This window comes from Lissotriton helveticus, chromosome 6 (assembly GCF_964261635.1).
Source record: "Lissotriton helveticus chromosome 6, aLisHel1.1, whole genome shotgun sequence".
In the NCBI taxonomy this organism is placed as follows: Eukaryota; Metazoa; Chordata; class Amphibia; order Caudata; family Salamandridae; genus Lissotriton; species Lissotriton helveticus.
In genome coordinates, this window is record NC_136067.1 from 167,266,836 (window position 1) to 167,287,863 (window position 21,028).

Genomic DNA, 21,028 nt, shown 5'->3' on the forward strand with positions numbered 1-21,028 from the left:
CCGTGCGGGTCCGGATGCAGGAGTACTTGCAGGAGTGGCAGCTGAAGGGTCCGTGTGAGCGTCTCGGGGTGGCTCGGTAGCAACCAGGGATCCGGCCGGTGTTGAGTGCGTTGAGGGCGGCGGCGTCGTAGGTCAGTCGGGGCGTCTTGCATCGGCGGGGACCAGGGGTCCTGGCACTGGGCGCGGTCCAGGCGCGGACGGGCGCAGACGGACTTACCTTTGGGGTGCCTTCGGCGCACAATCGGCGCGCCCGCTGCGCGTGGTAGTAGGCATCATAAGTGAGGAGCCGGGAGGGCGGGTCAGCTGGGGGGCGTGTCCGCCGGGAGTCAGCGGCGGCGGGAAAAAGTGGTGGCCCAGCGGCAGCTGGGGCGTCCAAGGAGGCAGCGAGCAACCGGCAAAGCGATGCGGGAGTGGCAGGAGCAGCGGAGAGTGGCGGCGACCTCGCCTGCAGGTAGGCGCAGTGGTCACCCCCTACACCTCGGGCGCGGGCCCCTTAAGAGAGGAGCCGGGAGGGCGGGTCAGCTGGGGGGCGTGTCCACCGGGAGTCAGCGGCGGTGGGAAAAAGTGGCGGCTCAGCGGCGGCTGGGGCATCCAAGGAGGCAGCGGGCAACCGGCAAAGCGATGCGGGAGTGGCAGGAGCAGCGGAGAGTGGGGGCGACCTCGCCTGCAGGTAGGCGCAGTGGTCTATCACAAAACATCGCGACAGAACATCCGGGGGGAGCCAGCTCTCTAGCCACTGGGATAAGAAGCGTTCCATGTTCCCCTTCTCGCAGCCCTCCGGAAAGCCCACAAAGACAAGGTTGTTTCTGCGCGCCCGCCCTTCGGCGTCCTCCACCCGGAGCACAAGACCTCTCTGAATTTTCTCCATCGCAGCCACTTTTTGCTTTAGAGTCCCCACATCGTCTTCCACGCACGAGATTCTGGACACGGCCTCCGTGATGCGAGTCACTGCATTGCGAAGATCTTGACGAAGCAGAGTCACATCAGCCCCTACCGCTCCTATCTTGGCGTCCAGCATATCCCTGGATTGAGTTATCGCCGCCATAAGCGCTGCGTTGTCCGGCCCTGTGCCCTGGCCACCTCCATATGCCCCGGGCCCCCCACTCGGCCCGGTGAATTTGTCAATGGGCCCCTGTTTGGAGGACCCACTGCCCCCTCCGCCTCTGGTCATGTTGGGGATGTATAGGGGGGCAGTTCCCAGCAATCTATTCACGAAACGTCTCAGGCCGGACTTACTGCGCCACCAGGATCAACACGGGTCACTCCACCCTATGGGCTCCACCGCCCCAAGGCTCACGGTTCCACCACGCAGTCTTCCACTAATGACCAGGGACACCTCAGGCCTCCATGCAACTCCGGCAGTCTGTCAGGGAGTATAGTGTGGCTCCGGTCCGGCTATGCCTCTCCGCTCCTGTGGCACCAGTCCAGACCCTTCAGCTGCCAGCCGCACGCCTCGGGCCGCCGGCTCCCCCACAACACTGCCCAGAGTCTCGGGGTGGTCTACTGGCACACCCGCAGCGGGCCGCAGCTCCTCCGCCTCTCGGCCACTCACATGGGGGCCCCGGGGACACTCACTGATCACGTCTCGTCTCCGCCGCCACTGCTCACTGGCGCACTCAGATCCCGGGCATCACACCCGTGGAGGCCTCAGGGAATCCACCGGACAGGAATCCAGGCAAGCCCGGCAGCGCCAAGCCATGCAGACCGGGCAGGATCTTGCCCCGGGGGCCACAGCGCCGTCGGCTCCTCCGCTGCACCGCTTATGCCTCCTCTACCCACCACCACTAGTCGCCGGGGACCTCCAAACTTGAGGCCCGGTCTCCGGATCTCAGCGCAGGCCGCAGTCCTCCTCCGGTGTCTCCACAGCCCTAGTAGCCACACCTGCGCGTGAGGGCACGGCCAAGCCCCCTCTCTCCACTCCGCCACCGATCAAAGCCCCAGGGCAGGAGCCCAACAGCCGTGATGGCCGACCAGGTCCGGGAGCCCCTGACCGGGAGTCGCCAAAATCGAGGCCCCGGCTGCACACGCCGGGACTAGGCCTCAGGCCGCCGCAGCCGCTATCTCCACCGCCGAGGGTCCGGGAGCGCAAATCTCCGCACCGGAAGGCACCCCCCGCCGTTCGCCACCACAACAGCAATTGTGGGCTATAGTGCGGGTCCGGGGGCCAGGATAAATCGTCGGATCAGGAGGCATTAGCCATTTTATTGTGTATTTAATTTAAAAAAACAACTGTTAGTCTGCTCATCTCTAAATTGGACAAAGATCACCACCAGGTGGCAAAGTGTCATAAGTGCATGTGGTGACAATTAAGTGCTGGTGCCAAGTACAGGAAACCACCGGCTCATATTAAGCACTGGAGTGGCCATTAGTGTTCAGTATTAGTCCAGGACACTTTGAATAATCTTCCCTTTAGAACCATTTTGGGTACATTGATCTTATGTAGATATCCTGAAAATCCTAAAATTATAGCACAGATAACCCCTGACACACGTCACTTGAGAAACACTGAAAATTCACTCAAACCAACCACCACACCCATGTCAGTATGTGCAGTGACCACAGTGGCACTCTGTGTTCTAGGTGGAATTTGTGTGCTGCCCAGTATATAGCATACACCGCTGTCTTTCCACAAAGAACACACACCACCCAGTGTGTGGTGGACCAGAAGCAACCTCACATAGCAGCAATCATGTACGTTTGTTTCCTTATAGGTGACTGCAGGCATCTCTTCTTTGTGGCCCCCTCACTTCTAGTAAGTATGGTCACTCAGCACATACTTGGGAATACCCTGATCTCAATCAGAGCTGTCAAGTTGAAAGTGGGAACATGTGAGCATAGTTAAGTCACACAGGCCTCAAACGTTTGGTACCACTGATGACTTATTGTAGCCACAGATTGTGGAAACCATTTACAGCTGCAACTGGTCTTCTCCTGAAAGATGCTCCTATCACCAAACCCTGAAACCCAACACCTGTATAACTCTGGACTGGTAAGTTTTACTTCCCCACACTTTTGCCCCATCTGCCAAGACTCTTGGGCCCAGTTCACAAACTGCATTTTTCCTAAGCTCCCTTTTATGCTGTAGTAGAGATTCCCATTTTCTTCCAACTCATTCTGGCCCTGCCCCATTTAGGTGATATATGTTATTGTAAGAAATTGGGTTATTGGTTCAGGAGGGTGAAACCCTACTCAAGCAGCAACCACGCATGACACAGCTCACAGAGTGAAAGTGAGAATAGATGCATTTTAAAATTCGGAACTTTAACTTTTAATTAACTCGGAGGGATTTCTTATATTTTGTCAATAGTGGTTCACTTTACTGGCATCATACATCGTAGCTACTTCGCTATTCCTCTTACCTGCCTTCACCAGTACGGCAAAACTCTATCTGGCGGTCGCGTCTCTCCCCGGTCTACCACAGGTTTTCCCGCTTGAGTGGAGGGAGGCGGCACTTAGTGGGAGAGGCCTTGGGGACTTCTGGTTTCCAGGGAAGCAGAGCGGAGGTTAGTGGTCTAGCAGATTACCTCTCCTTTATAAACTGATGGCTGACAAGACGCGCTTGACACAGCTCACAGAGTGAAAGTCAGAATAGATGTATTTTAAAATTCTGAACTTTAACCTCTAATTGCAATTCCTCTTGGAGGGATTTCTTATATTTTGTCACTGGTAGTTCACTTTACTGGCATCTAGCATCGTAGCTACTTCGCAGAGCGGAGGTTAGCGGTCTAGCAGATAACTTCTCCTAGATAAACTGATGGCTGGCACAAAGCGCATCGGAAGCGCGCTTAAGGCAAGCCCGGCTGCGCCCGTCAGTGCCTGGACGTCGCCAGAAGCCAGGGCCCCTGTTCGTCCTGCAGCAGATGTAGGTAATACATATTTGGTGAGATATACAAGGCAAGAACTTCTAGGATTCAGAAAAGATGACGTAGATAACTGCACCCAGTTGCAAAACACCATGTCATGTATGACAATGGAAGGTCCCTTCACATGTAGATCATGCAGCTTTCAAAGCATGAAACAAGCTACTCTTACTTTTAAGAGTATGATGCTTGATGGGAGCAATGGTCAAAGTTGCCGCCTCGACCAGACTTACTCCTCTACCCTGATTCCGCCGGAATTCCAAAGATGGAATTGTCTATTATGTAATGTTAGATCTCTACCCAAACACACGGCTGAAATATGGGACCTGTTCTCATCCAAACTCCCTGACGGAAACCTGGATAAAACCCAGCTCTAATCCGGCTATTGCAGTGGCTCTCCTGGAAGGATATCGGATCCAAAAGCTGGATGGAGCTTCCAAGATGGGGGGCATAGCTAATATTAACCAACAAAATAAGGAGTAAACCCTTGAGGTAGAGGGCTACCTCTGTTAGGGAGGACAGCGAGGTGCGTTATTCGCAACCCGTGATAGGACAACCTTAGTCCTTAGAAGACCCCTCACTCACCAAACTGGTTGGTGACTTGCTTCATCATCGGGGTCCCACCTGGACAGCCGAGTGCCATCCAGGTGTGCTGCAACACCTGACTACAGTGGAGCTGTTTTTTTTTTTTTTATATGTACAAGAGAGGTAACAATGTGTTTAAAAAGTATCCAGTACTACCCACTCGTAGAGTTTATTCTGGAGCGTCTTGGAAACTAGTACGGGGCACCCGCATGAACCAGCATAGGCGCAACAGCCGCTCTTCACTCCTCCACAAATCGTGACGAGGATCTTGATTGCAGGTTCGGGGACGCCCATGGAGCCATTAATGACAGTGCTCCCAGTTTTTTTCCAGGAATCCAGGAGAAGAACACAACTTTGATTTAGGATCACATTTTGTGATTCTGTATTTGTTGTCGACGTGGACAGGGTGCGCCTTAGCGAGCGTAGACCATCCAGTCGGCACAACATTGGTCCTGACGAAAACCTTTTACTGACACATAGGTTGAAACATGTAGACCTCTTTTTAATTAACACAACACGACTTGTTTAAGCACCAACAGCCCACCTAACTGGCCAAAGGTGTTCCACTATTTTTTACTAGTATCCAAAACGCTCCAGAATAAACTCTACGAGTGGGTAGTACTGGATACTTTTTAAACACACTGTTACCTCTCTTGTACATATAAAAAAGAAAAAAACAGCTCCACTGTAGTCAGGTGTCGCAGCACACCTGGATGGCACTCGGCTGTCCAGGTGGGACCCCGATGATGAAGCATGTCACCAACCAGGTTGGTGAGTGAGGGGTCTTCTAAGGACTAAGGTTGTCCTATCACGGGTTGCGAATAACGGACCTCGCTGTCCTCCCTAACAGAGGTAGCCCTATACCTCAAGGGTTTACTCCTTATTTTGTTGGTTAACATTGATACTAGGGGATCAACAGTCCCTACTCCACCTTGATTGGTGAAAGACCCTTTCTCTCCCCTTTTGTTTAGTAATATAAAGGGCATAGCTATTATCCACAAAGACTCCATTAAAGTATCTATACTTGATCAACTAAGTAATGACACTCTGGAAATCTTGGTTTTCATAATAGATGTGCTCTCCCAACATTGCTGGAAAGGTGCTCTAGTCTAACGGCCCCCAGGTCCCCTTTCTAATTTTTCTCTTCAATTAATGGAATTTCGACTACAAACTTTTTGCTTTTAGGAGATTTCAATGCCCATAGCGAAAACACTACAAACCAAGACACTGCTGCATTTTTCACAGACCTAACCTCACTGGAATTAGGTAAGATCAACAGTAGTCCCACCCACATAGCTGGGAATACGCTAGATATTATCTTTGTCAACTCCCCTAATATCATTGTGGTGCTACCTCTCCACTCACTTGGACAGACCATTCACTAATAGAGTTTTATATTAGAGGCCCGAGGACATCCAACAATTCTCGTACTAATTCACCTAGGTGGCGCAGACTTTGGTACAAACTCAAGCCCAAGGTTTTTCAAAATACTTTCCCTAGCCCTGAGAATTCTGACACAGACAATGTGGAGGAGTGCGTGGCCTACTTTACCTCTACTATCAAAACTACCATCGACTGTCTGGTCCCGCTGAAAAAATGCTCCAGCTTAGTCAGGTGTCCTCAGACAGCTTGGTTCTCTCCAAACCTCTGAATAGAAAAGAGCAGCTGTAAAAAATTGGAACGACTACGGCGTCTAACACATGACATACAGGATAAAGAAAGATATAAACTTGCACTGGCCCAATACCATAAAAACACTAAAATTGCTTGTAGAACCCATATAGAACAGAAACTCAAACAGGCAGGGAATGCCCCTAAAACCCTACATCAGATTTTAAAAACTTTTACCAATCCCAAGGCATGCGACAAAGAAGAAACACCATCCCAAGCCGTATGCGACAAATTAGCAATACACTTTACCCAGAAAATTGAACTGATTTATAACAAAATCACTTCAGCCGTAAGTCCTCATACTGACTCCACGGCAAACCACCACATAGTCACAAAGAATGCTTGGAGGTTAGATACATTCATAGCACTTAAGTCCGGGATGTAGAGGTGCTACTTAAAACTATAAAATCAAGTTCCTCGCTGGACATCATCCCTGATAAGACCACCTCCCTGCTGGCCAAACAACTTGCTGCTCCTATTTGCTCAATCTTGAATTGCTCTATAGAAAAGGGTATCCTCCCCTTTGCATGGAAAGCAGCACAAAAAATTCTCATCCGCAAAAATCTTAAAGCCCCTATGGATGACTTATCCAATTACTGACCCATTTCGTTGCTACCTCTCCTGAGCAAGGGACTAGAAAAGCATATCAACAGACACACTTCTGATTTTGTTGAAGCCTCGAACTGCCTTGATTCATGTTAGTCGGGCTTCCGACCTAGATACAGTACGGAGACTGCTTTGATTGAAGTTACTGACAACATCAGAATGTCCCTAGACAACGGACAAGCGGTGCTTCTGGTGTTGCTTGACTTATCGGCAGCCTTTGATACTATTTCCCATCAGACTTTGCTCAGGAGGCTTTTGGAAATTGGCCTCCAAGGGAGCACTTTGAAATGGATAATGAGTTTTCTGTCTGACAGAACACAAACTATAAAACTTGGCCCTTTCCGTTAAAAAACCACAAAACTGACTAAGGGAGTTCCGCACGGTTCCTGCTTGAGTCCCACCTTATTTAACATTTATGTTGCCCCCTTAGCAGGATTATTAAGGAATTTAGGTTTTGTTCCTATGTCTTATGCTTATGATACTCAGGTTCTACTCTCCTTTGACAAGAACAATCCTAACGCTCAGTCTACCTTCTCAGAGGGTATGCAGACCATTGCAAGCTGGATGCGAAACAACTTTCTCCAGCTCAATATGGGGAAAACTGAGATTATGCAGTTTGGCGAGGCACTGTTGAGGTGGTCCCCTAGGTGGTGGCCCGAGGAAATGGGCACTGCACCAACTTCCAAACTAGTAGTAAACAACCATTTACAATGCAATGGTCTCGGCATTCTTAAAGTTAGAGCTATTGGCATTGCTCATGACATTATTTTTATTTATGTTTTTGTTTTTAAAACATAAATAAATGGCATTGTCATTTACAATGCCAATAGCTTAATCGCTCGCAAATGGGAGACCTATTGCATTTGCACCCACACAGAGCCACACACACAAAGCCACCCACACACAGAGCCACCCACACATAGCCACCCACACACACACACAGAGCCACCCACACAGAGCCACCCACACACAGAGCCACCCACACAGAGCCACCCACACACACACAGAGCCACCCAGCCACCCACACAGAGCCACCCACACACACACACACACAGAGCCACCCACACACTCAGAGCCACCCCCACACACACAGAGCCACCCACACACACAGAGACCCACCCACACACACACACACAGAGCCACCCACCCACACAGAGAGCCACACACACACACACAGAGCCACACACACACAGAGCCACACACAGGGAACAGAGGCCAGAAAAACGCTCACAACGAGGGAACAGGGGGCAGGGGAGCAAGGACAACGAGGGGGCAGGAAAGCAAGCACAACGAGGGGGCAGGAGAGCAAGCACAACCAGGGGGCAGGAGAGCAAGCACAGTCAGGGGGAAGGAGAGCAAGCACAACGAGGGGATAGGAGAGCAAGCACAACGAGGGGGCAGGAGAGCAAGCACAACGAGGGGGCAGGGCAGCAAGCACAAACAACGAGGGGGCAGGAGAGCAAGCCCAACGAGGGAGCAGGAGAGCAAGCACAAACAACGAGGGGGCAGGAGAGCAAGCACAACGAGGGGGCAGGAGAGCAAGCACAACGAGGGGGCAGGAGAGCAAGCACAGCGAGGGGGCAGGAGAGCAAGCACAGCGAGGGGGCAGGAGAGCAAGCACAACGAGGGGGCAGGAGAGCAAGCACAAACAACGAGGGGGCAGGAGAGCAAGCACAACAAGGGGGCCTGAGAGCAAGCACAGCGAGAGGGCAGGAGAGCAAGCACAGCGAGGGGGCAGGAGAGCAAGCACAACGAGGGGCAGGAGAGCAAGCACAAACAACGAGGGGGCAGGAGAGCAAGCACAGCGAGGGGGCAGGAGAGCAAGCACAACGAGGGGGCAGGAGAGCAAGTACAACCAACAAGGGGGCAGGAGAGCAAGCACAGCAAGGGGCCAGGAGAGCAAGCACAAACAACGAGGGGGCAGGAGAGCAAGCACAACGAGGGGGCAGGAGAGCAAGCACAACGAGGGGGCAGGAGAGCAAGCACAGCGAGGGGGCTGGAGAGCAAGCACAACCAGGGGGCAGGAGAGCAAGCACAGCGAGGGTGCAGGAGAGTAAGCACAAACAACAGGGGGCAGGAGAGCAAGCACAGCGAGGGAGGCAGGAGAGCAAGCACAACGAGGGGGCAGGAGAGCAAGCACAACCAATGAGGGGCAGGAGAGCAAGCACAACGAGTGGGCAGGAGAGCAAACACAACGAGGGGGCAGGAGAGCAAGCACAAACACCTTACCTGCGTTATCCAAGCTGCGAGCCGCGACCAGGAGAGACTCAGCGCCGGCTCCTGAGGGACGCGTGCAGCACTCGCTGCCCCTCCTCCTTTCACTCCCTCTCCGGTGCGTAACATGGCGGCCGGCCAGAGGAGCGGGAGATGGAGGGAGGGAGATGGGCTGACACAGAGCGGGTGAAAGGGAAACCGGCAGACCTGTATCAGGGGTGTTACGACACCTTCAAGCCCACACAAAATCCTGCTCGTCCTGGCATCCACATCGTAATTCAAATAATACGTACTATGGTCCTGCTCGCAATGTGGTCGAACATGGCAATTAACAATGATCGCCATATCATCCAGCTCGCCATGGGGGATAAAACTCGTGGCACAATTAAGCATATCAGGCTGCGCGCGAGCATTTTATCCCATTCAAACTGAGCAAACTAACACGCTCCCCTCTGTTTAAATGCCGTGTAACACTGAGACGCGGGCCTGCAACCTCGCGATAGCGCCCCCTAAGGTCCTGGGTATGCCATGACAAAACCACAGGGTTGGGAACGCCATTTTGTCCCTTGCGATCCCGCGGGAGTGGGGGGGGAGCGGCCTCCGTGCGTTGCCGCCATTTTACATCGGGCCAACAAACCGGACGCCGCCCATTTTGCATTACAGTTAAGCAGCGGCCGGAAAACTAAGCTTATTCGAATAGGGTTCATTAATTGATAACATTAAGCAGGATCCGAACCTGCGCGGCGAGACCCTATTTTATTTCGGCCTCAGCGCGTGGCCGCCATTTTACCTCAGGCCAACAAACCGGACGCCACATATATTGCATTGCCTTTAAGCAGCGGGCGCCAAACTAAGCTTATTTGACCAGTGGCAGGACGTCCCAGAGCACAGTGTAATGGTCCTCGAACCAACTCAGGCTCCGGCTGCTGGCTGTGTAGGGATCCGGGCTCGGCCTCTCTCTCTCCCCACCGCGCTTGTCTCTTCACTAGCTTCGGCGTCGGTCCCCACTGATTAGAACAGCGATCGCCCGTCCAGCTGCAAACATGCGGAGCTTTGCCAGGTCCGAGGCGCTGCTCCAGTCATTTCTTCTGTGTTTTGCCGCGATACGGCAGACATACACTGCAAGTGTAATGTTGAATGGCTCTTGTAATCAAGAGAGATTTATAGGACTCAGTTCTCGCCACCCACCAGTGTATACGCAACCTCATGCCACTGCTGTTTTCACTTGACATGGATAGCCTGCGAAAACCAAAACACCACCCTCTTTCTCTGAGGTATTAGCAGGAATGCCTCGGAGAAAGCCCTGTCATTTTTGGTTCCCGGGGCGTGGTTTTCGTTCTCTCCTCTTCCCATTGGCTGGAATATAAAATTCCAGCCAATGGGAAGAGGAGAGAAAGAAAACAAGAAAGAAGCGAAAAAACACGCCCCGAATCTGAAAAAGACGGGGCTTGAACGGAGTGATGCCCCTCTCCTCCAATGGCTGGCCTCCGTTTAGGAAGCAGCCAATGGAGAAGAGGGGCGGGTTCAAGACCCACTCTAGAAAACATTACATCTCGGAGCGAGACTGCGCAAGCGCAGCCTACGGTCTGAGACCTGAAAACGTGGGTGTCCGCCTGGACCAGAAGTTGCCCATGAAAGAGCTTGTTACATTTACTGTCGGGTCATGCTTTCATGTGCCTGGTCTCCTAAGGAAGGTATTCCCCTTTCTGCCACTAAACACGCGGAAAACACTTATCCAGGCACTAGTGTTAAGCCGGCTAGACTATTGCAATTCCCTGGTGATTTCAGCAAATGAAGCATCTTTGAACAGGCTGCAAGTAGTTCAGAACACTGATGCTCGCCTGGTAGCTAATCTCCCCCCTATAACTGCCTCCGTTCCTCTTCTGCGACAGCTACACTGGCTGCCAGTGCGGATGCGGATTAGGTTTAAGTTTTGTTGCACCATTCACAAATCTCTGATTTACATAGGCCCTGTTGGACTTGGCCCTCTTGGCAGGGTCATCCCTGAACTTTTTGCCTTCCTCCAATATTCACTTTGACCTGTTTTTGTTGGTTTAATGACTCTGGGCACTTTAGCACTGCGGACCAGTGCTAAAGTGCATATGCTCTCCCTACTGTAAATTGCTATATGTGATTGGTTTCCATGATTGGCTTATTTGGTTTACTGTCAGTCCCCAGTAAAGTGCACCAGGAGTGCCAGGGCTTGTAAATACAAATGCTGCTGGTGGGCTTGCAGCACTGGTTGTGCCACCCACAGAACCGGCCTAGTAAAATGTGTCTAGGTCTGCCATTGTAGAACCTGCGTGCAGTCTGGTACTGTCATGCTAACTGCGCAAGTACACCTACTTGCCAGTCCCTAAACCTTCCCGTAACTTCATATTAGTCACCCCTATGGTAGGCCCAAGGACAGGGTGCATTGTAAGCATAAGGTAGGACATGCCCTGATGTGTGTGGCATGTCCTAATAGTGAATTACAGCCATTTTCGTTTTTCACTATTGTAAGGCTACCTGTTCTCATAGGCCAGAATGGGCTGCTGGAATTATTACACTCTATAATCCCAGCAGGCTCAGGGAACATGGTAGAAAGTCAAGTTTAGTATGCCTGAACTCAGAATAATAAAATACTTCTTTTAGTAAAGATTATTTTAATATCCTGTGTTTGCAAATGCTACTTTTAGAAAGTTAGCATTTGCTTGCCTGACTATTTCAGCCCGCCTCTGCCAGGATGTGTATCTGCTGTCTGGGTTGTGTGAGTGACAGGGCTGGGGATGGCAGGTGGTGAATAGAGGGATTACACCAGAGTGGGTGGTGGGAGTGCCCCTTGACTCTGAATAGGGCTGTGCTCTGCCACCACAATGCTGTTTCCGCCCCCTGGGGAGCGACTGATGACTCTGCCCGACACCTGGTCCAGGAAGAGGGAAGACTGTCAACAAAGTGCTCCTGACTGTACTTGTCATCACAATGCTGGCTCCACCTCCTGCGGAGCGTCTGCTGTCCCTGCCCCACACTCTGAAAGAAGAAACCAGAGCCTGGAAAACAAAGTGCTCAGAGACTGACTGGATTAGGCAAAGGCCCCCCTGGCCTGCAAGAACAAAAGAAATGTCCTATAAAAGTAGGAGCCCTGCTACTAAGAAATCAGATCCTGTCTGCTCTAAGAAGAAACTCTGCCTGAAGAGAAGGACCTGGAAAAACTGCATGGAGGACTACTGTCTCTGGCCTGAGAGACTGGCCTGTGGTGGGTGCCTTGCTGCAAGAAGGAGAAGATAAAAGACTGAGAAAGACTTTATTTATTCAACTTGTGCATTCTTCTACAAAGATCTCCAAGGGCTTGCTTTCGGAACTTGCCCCCTGAACTGCTCCCCAGGGACATTGGGCGCTAACCCCCTGAAAGAAGGAAGCTGCTGCTGGTGTGAACTTTTCCTTCAGTGCTGACCCCAGAGACCTGAGTGCATCAGGGAAGCTGTCCCGCACTCTGAGAGCCTGTGCAGTTCATCCCGCCGAGCAACGCGACTCCTGGACACCTGCAAACGCAACTCACACCGCAAAGGCCTGCCCCGTCTGGCCCAAGCACCGTGAGCTGCTGCTACAAGTCAGGAGAGCACCGCAAGAACGGACTGACTGGTCCAAGTAACGTGAACCTGAGCCCTGAGCCATGGAACACACCACAAAGACTGCCTGCATCGGCGTTTGCCCCCCCTTGGGAGAAACGCCGCCGGATTGACCTCAAGCAGCTGCCCTCTCTCCAGGACCCCAGGACTCTGCCCTTATGAGCCTGCGTCCCCCGGAGCACCGTCAACCAACAGAGGGGTGACCCCGTGGTCTCCGTTCCACCCCGCCCTCTGGAAGGCACCGCAATGTCAGCCCGCAGCGTAGAGCCGTCCGCCCGGAACGCCAAGTGAAAATAAGGTATTGTGAGCCATACGCAGCGTACGGCTGCATTGCTAGAAACTGTGCGCATCTTATTGCTGATTTTAAAAACCTGAAGTGTGCGCAGGGAACTGTGCGCCTTCAGGTGGATCGTACGCTGCGAGCTGTGCCTTTCCCTGGTAGCTGGAGCGTACGCTGAGAGCTTGTGTGCACCGTACCCTGCTAGTACGCCTCGCACTGCCAGCTCTGACCTGTACGCCGCGTATGCTGGGAGTGTAACGAAGCATACCTGTAAAACTGTGCGCTGGGCCCAAGTGAAGGATACGCTGCGAACCGCGTCTCCTGATCCCAAGACCAGCGTACGCTTGATTCTGAACAGTCAGCACTTCGTGCACGTCTCCCTGTACGAAACTTACAAAGAGCGCTACGAGGCGCACAGACCTTAAAAGAAGTGAGAAAAACGTTCAACAGTGCATTTAAAGAACTGTGGCACCCCTCTTAAAGTATTGGGACAATTTTACAAGTAACTGGAACACTTATTGAAGCATTGAAGACTGTATTCGAAACCCATCTGAAAGTTATATATATAAAGACATATATGTTTACAGATCTACAGCCTTGTATCACTGTGTGGCGGGTTGGTACTTATTGTGTGGGATATAGCAAATGCTCAACTACATGTACTCTGGGGTCTAGCCTTGTCTGCTCGCGCCACACTACCTAAAGGGTGAGCAGGGGTTATTCCTGTGAGTAATCCTTTGCCCTGACTTAGAGGAGAGGGTCCCTGCTTGTCGCAAGTGCCTACCTGCGCCAACCAGAGACCCCCAATTCTAACAGTCCCTAGTTACGTAGCAAAGAAATTTACTAACTAAATGCCGCCAAGGTCTCTCTGATCAGGGTCCAAATCTCTTCTTGTTGCTCCTTGCTATAAAAACGAGTGCTTGGGAGGAAAAGCTTTTTCCCACCTGGCTCCTACCCTCTGGAACGCACTCCCTGTACACCTACGACACTGCTCGGATCATTTACAGTTTAGAAGACTCCTTAAAACCCTACTATTTGAATGTGTTTCTAATTGTGGCTGGCAGTAGCAATTAGACAGCACGGCGATACCCCTTGGGGGGTATCGCAGGCGTTTTACAAATAAATAAATCCAATCAAACCAAAATCCTTGTCAGGGTGAAGTCCCAAGCAAACCCCAGATTAACCTGTGCACAACCTTCTGATAGCTTGACACTGAGCTGTCAGGCTTATTTAGGCAATGTGTAAAGTATTTAGGCAGCACTTTAAACAGCAATAAAGAGAAATCATAAGAAAAATCCAACACCAATTTAGAAAAAGCATTGGAAATGCAATCGGTCTCGCATTTGTGAGAGTTAGAGTTATTGATATTGTTAATGACAATGTCTTTCACCTATGCATTTTTGTTTGAAGTGGAGTGGATGTATGTGGTGTGGAGTGAAATTATGTGAGGTTGTATTGGAATTGTTAGTTGTGGAATTGTGTGTGGTTTAATTGTTTGGTGTGGAGTGGATTTGTGTAGTGGAATATTGTGGCAGGGTTTGCAATGGAATTATGTGGATAGTAATTATATGGTATTGAGTACTGGATTATGTGGAGTGGGATTGTCATGGACTGTAATTGTGTGGAATTATATTTTGTGTTGTGGAGTGGTATGTAGTGGAGTTTACTTATGTGGTGTGCTGCTGCATTTTATGGCATGATGTGGAATTTTGTGGTGTGGATTGGATGTATGTGGTGTGTTGTGTAATTGTGTGGTTGAGTTGAATTATGTGGTTTGTTGTTGAATTATGTGTTGTGGAAGGGAAATGTGTAGAGTCGAATTGTGTGGCACGGAAGTGTGTGGCGTTGAGTGAAAATTATGCTCATTGGTAACTATGTGTATTTATCTGGAGTGTTGCTATGTGCCATAGACTTGATTTGTGTGGAGTGTATTTATGTGTTATGGAGTAGAGTTACATTTTGCAGAGTTGAATTATGTGGTGTTGAGTAGTATTATGTGGAGTGTAGTTATGTTGTGTGGTGAATTATGTGGGTCTGAATTGTGGAGTGTGGAATTGTGTGGCGTAGGGTGGAATTATGTGACATGGTGTGGTGGGTAAGCTTGCAGAGTAGAATTATGTGGCATGTTGCGGAGTTTAATTTTGTTGAGTGTAATCGTGTTTTGGAGTTGAGTGTAAATATGTGGCGTGAAGAGTAATTAAGTAGGTTGAAGTGGAATTAAGTGTAGTTGAATTGTTTGGAATTGATTTGTGTTGTGTGGAGTGGAGTTATGTGGTTTAGAGTGGAGTGGTATTAAGTTGCGTGAAGTGCTATTATGTGATGTGGAATTATGTAGCAGGGAGTGAAGTGGAAATATGTGGTTTGTAATTTTTAGGATTGTAATTATGTGGCATGGAATGTTGTGAAATGCTATTTTGTATAGTTGAATAGTGTTGCATGGAATCATGAGATGTTCAAATGTGCTGAATGTGGTATTTTTATGCGGTGTGGATTTGTGTTTTGTGGAATTATGTGGCACTTAAAAACTAACATAAGAAGCCACTTAGATGCAATTACCTAACAACTAGAGGAAAAATGTTGTACGTCACGCACAAGCAGTCCACGCATTACTGTGAGCTATTAGCTGCTCTGCTCCGTTATACAGACATTGTACATAACTTTTTGGTGATATCTGGTTCCAGTGAGAAACCTCTCCTACTGTTTCGAGTTTTGAAATATACACAGAAACTTTTTTAAAAAGAAAACGAGAAAGCAGTTGTTGCAGTAAATTGAGCCTGCAAGTTTTTTAATTGTACGGAAGTGATGTTATTAATTTTGATTCTATTTTCCATACCTGTGTTTAAATCCAAAGACTGATCTGTAAAAGGTTGTAAAATTATAAATGTGGAGCCTGAAAGCTTCCTCAACATTTCACAACAGACCCACCATGGCGCATGCCCGAAAACATCGATGTGGGCCCGAGTTCATCGGTACCAGTAGCGAACTTCAGGCGCAGTGCACCGTGCTGGAAAGAATCAAAGGGGCAGATTTACAAGCCCCTTGCTCCACTTTAGCATCACTTTTCCCATGTTAAATGTGACGCAAAAGTGGCGCAAGGGGCTTGTAAATCTGCCCTGATGTGCTTTAGAGGTCGCATGGACTTGCGACCCTGTGCTTGTCTCTGTATGAACATTGCATTAATAACGAGGGGAAACAAGCACCTGGGGTAGTTGGCGCTATAGGAATACAATTACAATTAAAAGCACGCACTTCACCGCTCAATTGTTAACTCTTTGCACTACCATTCAAAAAGAATAAATCTTTGTCATCACAAAGCTTCAAGTTTTTTGATCAATAAAAGCTAGTACCTGCTCCCAAGTATCCTATACATTTGAAGATTACCCTTTACGTTTGGAGAATAACTTGGCGCACACATTTGCATTTCTTTCAGGCAAGCAGGCACCCTGGTAGGGAGGCTTTTTTAGCTGTCTGCCCAGCTTGGGTTCACAGCACTGGAGGCACACTAACACTTCAGCTGATGCATTCAAACTCTGTGTAAGTAAACAGTAATCAGAACTGCTGCAGGCTGCCTGGGCATCACGTTTACCATGCTTGAAGTCAGTAAATTCTCCAGGAAATAGGTGCGTGTTTCACAGAGCCATCTAAATTATAGAGTGCGGCAGATGTCTCAGAACAGAAATCTGACAAGCCTGCACGCTATGGCTTTCATGTTATGGGGTATAAAGTTGACGATTGTCTCTTTATCTTTGTAAAATTGATCCGGGCTGGTTCTTTAGCTTCCGGTACATTTCTTCTGAGCAATCTATTAAACTGTATTGTATTCAAAGGCCTGTTTCCATATTTTCTGAGTACACAAAAATTAACTCAATATGCTTTATTTACATTCCAAACTTGACGCTGCAGTGATTCATTAAATTGTTCACTGAGGATGCTGCATCATCTACATTATGCCAAGGTGTTAGAAAACAATGAGAACTCCCAAAGAGGTTTGTTTACACATTTTTGTTCAACAGTCTCCGTCAAATATGGTTATTTCATGTCAACTCGCTGCATGCAGAGGCTTATATGAACATGATTCTAACACTACCCTTGAATTTTGACATCCACACGTTTTGTGCAGGGCTCGAGTCGGGGTACCATGCGGGTGGACGGCATCCCCCCACTTATTTTACTGGGAGCTCGATAACTGGAGAAAATGGAGCCACACATTCACTCTTTGGCCTCTCTGGGGCGAGATCGGAGCTCACTCAGAATGCTGCTCACGCTCTGGCTTCTTTGATGCAATCGCATCTAAGGGGTGAGCGAGGGGAGGCAATGAGTCTGATTGTGCAAGCCACCTTTCGTGACGTTACTTCCTGTCGTGACGTCAGCGTCCCCCCACTTCTTTTTTTAGGACTTGTGCCCTGGTTTTGTGAGTGTTTACATTCACATGTTGGAGTTCCTAGCAGCAGGAAGCAAGAGCCTGGCTGGCTTCTGGGGAAACATTGTGCAAGCAGCTCCGGGTGCCAGGAACGAGGAGGCCTGACTGACCTTCTCACGTAATGGGTAAGTAATTACCAGTAAATTTGGCGGGTCCAGCCCAGGGTCTTGAAGCAACAAGACCATATCCATGCTTCAAAATAAATTAGGGCGTGCACTAAAATTTCTGCGAAGGAACATAAACGTGTATTTTTTTCTCGTCCGCAGGTGGCAGCTTAATGTAGCAAAGACCCATGGCACGGCTGCAAGACTTAAAAGCATGTTACTCCACCTCTGTTTACAATGCCAGTCATGGGTGGAAGTGGGCAATCAGAAGGCAGCTGGGAGGAGAGTACTGGACTGTAAAACAAACAAGTCTCACCTCTGCAATCTTTGGAGTGCTGTGTAGCGCAGAACCCTGAATGAATGAATGAACAAAGTCTTATATCGCGCAACTTAGCCCAAGGGCATCAAGGCGCCAAAGCAGGTCATCCAACACACAGTCAGACAAAGTCGGCTTTACAAATATGCTTCAGAAAAAAGCCAAGTTTTTAAGGCCTTACGAAAGAGAGCAAACGAAGGTTGTCCTAAGAGCTCAGGGGGGAGAGAGTTCCACAATCTGGGTGCTACGGAGGAAAACGCTCTACCTCCCCATTTTTCTCTTACAAACCTGGGGACCTCAAGAAAGTTTTTATTGGAGGAACGAAGGGGTCTACTAGGGGAATAAAGATGAACAAGTGACTTAATCCCCTCTGGGCCAGTACCGTAAAAAGCTCCATGGGATAGACAGAGAATTTTAAAAGTGATCCTGGAGTGTACAGGGAGCCAATGGGCTGACGAGGCTGAAGCAGATCTAGGGAGGTTCAGAACCATCTTCGCCGCAGCATTCTGGACCATTTGGAGACGATGGATAAGGCTCTTGTTAACGCCCAGATAAAGGACGTTACAATAGTCCAGTCTGGAGGAGACTAATGCCACAGTACCCTGTTTCCGAGCATCAGGGGAAAGATAATGGACAATCTTTCTGAGAACCCTTATGATGCCACAGCAGGTGGAAATGGTCCTATTGACCTGACGGTCAAAGGAGAGGGCTGTGTCCATTAGCACCCCTAAGTTCTTAGCATACTGGCGTGGGAGGGGGCATTCCCCAAGAGTGGGCAGCCACCAATCCCTTGACCAAATATCCTGATTGCCCTCAAAGATCAAAACCTCCATTTGCTCCCCGTTCAGTTTCAGGAAGTTCTGCACCATCCACTGGGAGACAGCCTCCATACAGCTCCTGAAATTCTGGGCAGAGTCCTTGACGGAATGAGTGAGAGAGACCATTATTTGGGTGTCGTCAGCATAGGATAGCACCTCCAACCCAAATGATCTAACCACCCTGGCAAGTGGGGCCACATAGATGTTGAACAATATGGGGCTCAATGAAGAGCCCTGGGGGACCCCACAGTGCACAGGCTTAGGGGCAGATAGAAACTGACCCAGTTTAACTCTCTGTTCCCTTTCATTGAGAAAGGAAGTAAGAAGGCTCAGGGCAAGGCATCAGACCCCCATCTCCCTGAGGCGAGACACCAATATTGATGGGGACAGAGTGTCGAAGGCCGCCGTAAGGTCTAACAGGACCAAAAGAGTGGTATGGCCCTTGTCGACCTGAGATCGAATGTTGTTAACAACAGCAGTAAGAGCAGTTTCAGTGTTGTGCAGTCTCCTAATGCCGTGCTGAGAGACAGCCAAAAGGGCAGAGTCCCTGAGGTAGGAGCTAAGATGGAGATTGAGATGGGACTCCAACATCTTTGCGGGGGCAGGAAGAAGAGAAATGGGACGAAAAAAATTCAAAACCCTAGGGTCCAAAGCAGGTTTCTTCAGAAGTGGTTTTACAACCGCCATCTTCAATGAGGAGGGAAAAACTCCCTCCGAAATGGCACGGTTCATAACATTCATAAGAAGTGGGACAATCGCTTCCCGGCAAGCTTTCAATACTTTAAGCGGACAAGAATCTAAGGGAGAGCCCGATTTAGTATTGTCCAGAAGCTGAGTCATCACCTCTGATGTTAAAAGAGGAAAGGACGAAAGACTCGAGAGCTGCTCACCAGGCAGACTCCCGGCCTCAGAAGAGGCAGTGGGAATAAGAGGTCCCATACCAGAGTTTAAATATTCAAGCGTGCCTTAAATATCCAAAAACCTTGAATGGAAAAAGGCAGAAATGTTATTGCACAGCTCTTGAGATTCCACTATAGAATCTGTGGAAAAGTAAATTTTGCCATGTTCTGTGTCCCTACGTGTTCCCCATCCTATGTTGTATGTGCATGATTAATATGCATATGTATTCCCCATGATCGATTAAAGACGCAATTACAGTTGTGTCCATCTCTAGTATGCCAGTTTCCAGTTCTCGTGAAAGCTACGAGTATTAGGCCTATGTAAAAGTTACGTTGCCACGTTTCTCAGTGTGCACGTTATTTCATTGTAAAGTCCCCGTTTCTAGGCCTCAAAAGGGCCCGGACACCAGATTCAGCTCCTGTCTCCTGAGCCCTCGCTGAGGAGCGATACAGCCCCCACCTGTATTCCTGACCCTTCACTTACTTCCTGCCTCACAGTGCCCAGCTCGGCCTGGCTCTGCCTGCCAGTCTGCCAAGAGTATGTTATGATTCTAGTTATCAGTCCAGCCCTCCTTCTCTGCATTCCTAAAGCTACTGAATCGCATCAATAGTTTCCGTCATCGTCTAGCCTTTACGTCTCCATGTAAGAGAAATACTGTATTTATGGTCATTTAATATTCTTCAACACGCACTACATGTAGAGTAATGCATGCACCAGTCTTAGTGTCTGTTAGCCTTTACCCCGATAACTTTTGGATTCTATCAACATGTTCTCTAAACATCAGATACTAGATAGTGTTTAGGTACATGTCGCCCTGACCCTCCAGACTTCAGTCTCTGCTCCTAGCGCAGAAGTCATAGCCCCCAGCTTCTCCTAGTAACACGTCATCGTCAGTTTGCGCGCACCACTAGGTTAGAGGTCCCAGCTCCTTAGGTAGCCCCCTCCATGTTTCCGCCCCATTCTATGACATATTCTGTTACGTTTACATCACATGTCTATGTTCACGCCTCTTGTTACACCTACTTTCACCCTTATCTTTCGCGACTGCTATGCACCCCACCCACTGCTCCGCCTATCGTATGTATTGTAATGCAACTGTTTTAGTATATATGCTTGTGCACTGTTATTAAATGTTACGCCGATCCTGCCCCCAGCAGCGCTGCCATCCCAGGTCTTGCAGGTTGTCCTGTTCCTGTCCTTTATGCTGTATTAAACCTGCAAACTCCTACTACCTCGAATCTTGACTCTTATTTATTGAGCTATCTGTTATTACTATATCCAGTCAAAAATAGATCCGGTATTATTTATTTATATACCACATAATGGCGCCCGAACAGGGACTTGCCCTTTCCCCACGCGCCGGTGAAGCCACGTATGCCCCCTGACCCTCTGCAGCCGTGACGGAACTCTTCTGCGCACCGGCAGATATTTCTGCTTCAAGTATCCCTCAGGCCCACGGAGGAGACGGAGGTTGCGGTCCAGCATCCAGACGAGGCGGTGGAGGAACGCGGCGAGTCCCGACCAGAGCCCAAGCCGAGAGTCCAAGGTCCGAGGTATCCGGAGGCCCACCCGTAACTGAAGTCCGAAGTTCGTCCGTCCGGCGTCGAAGCAGTCCAGTCCAGTCCGAGGCCTTCCGTTCTTGCTGC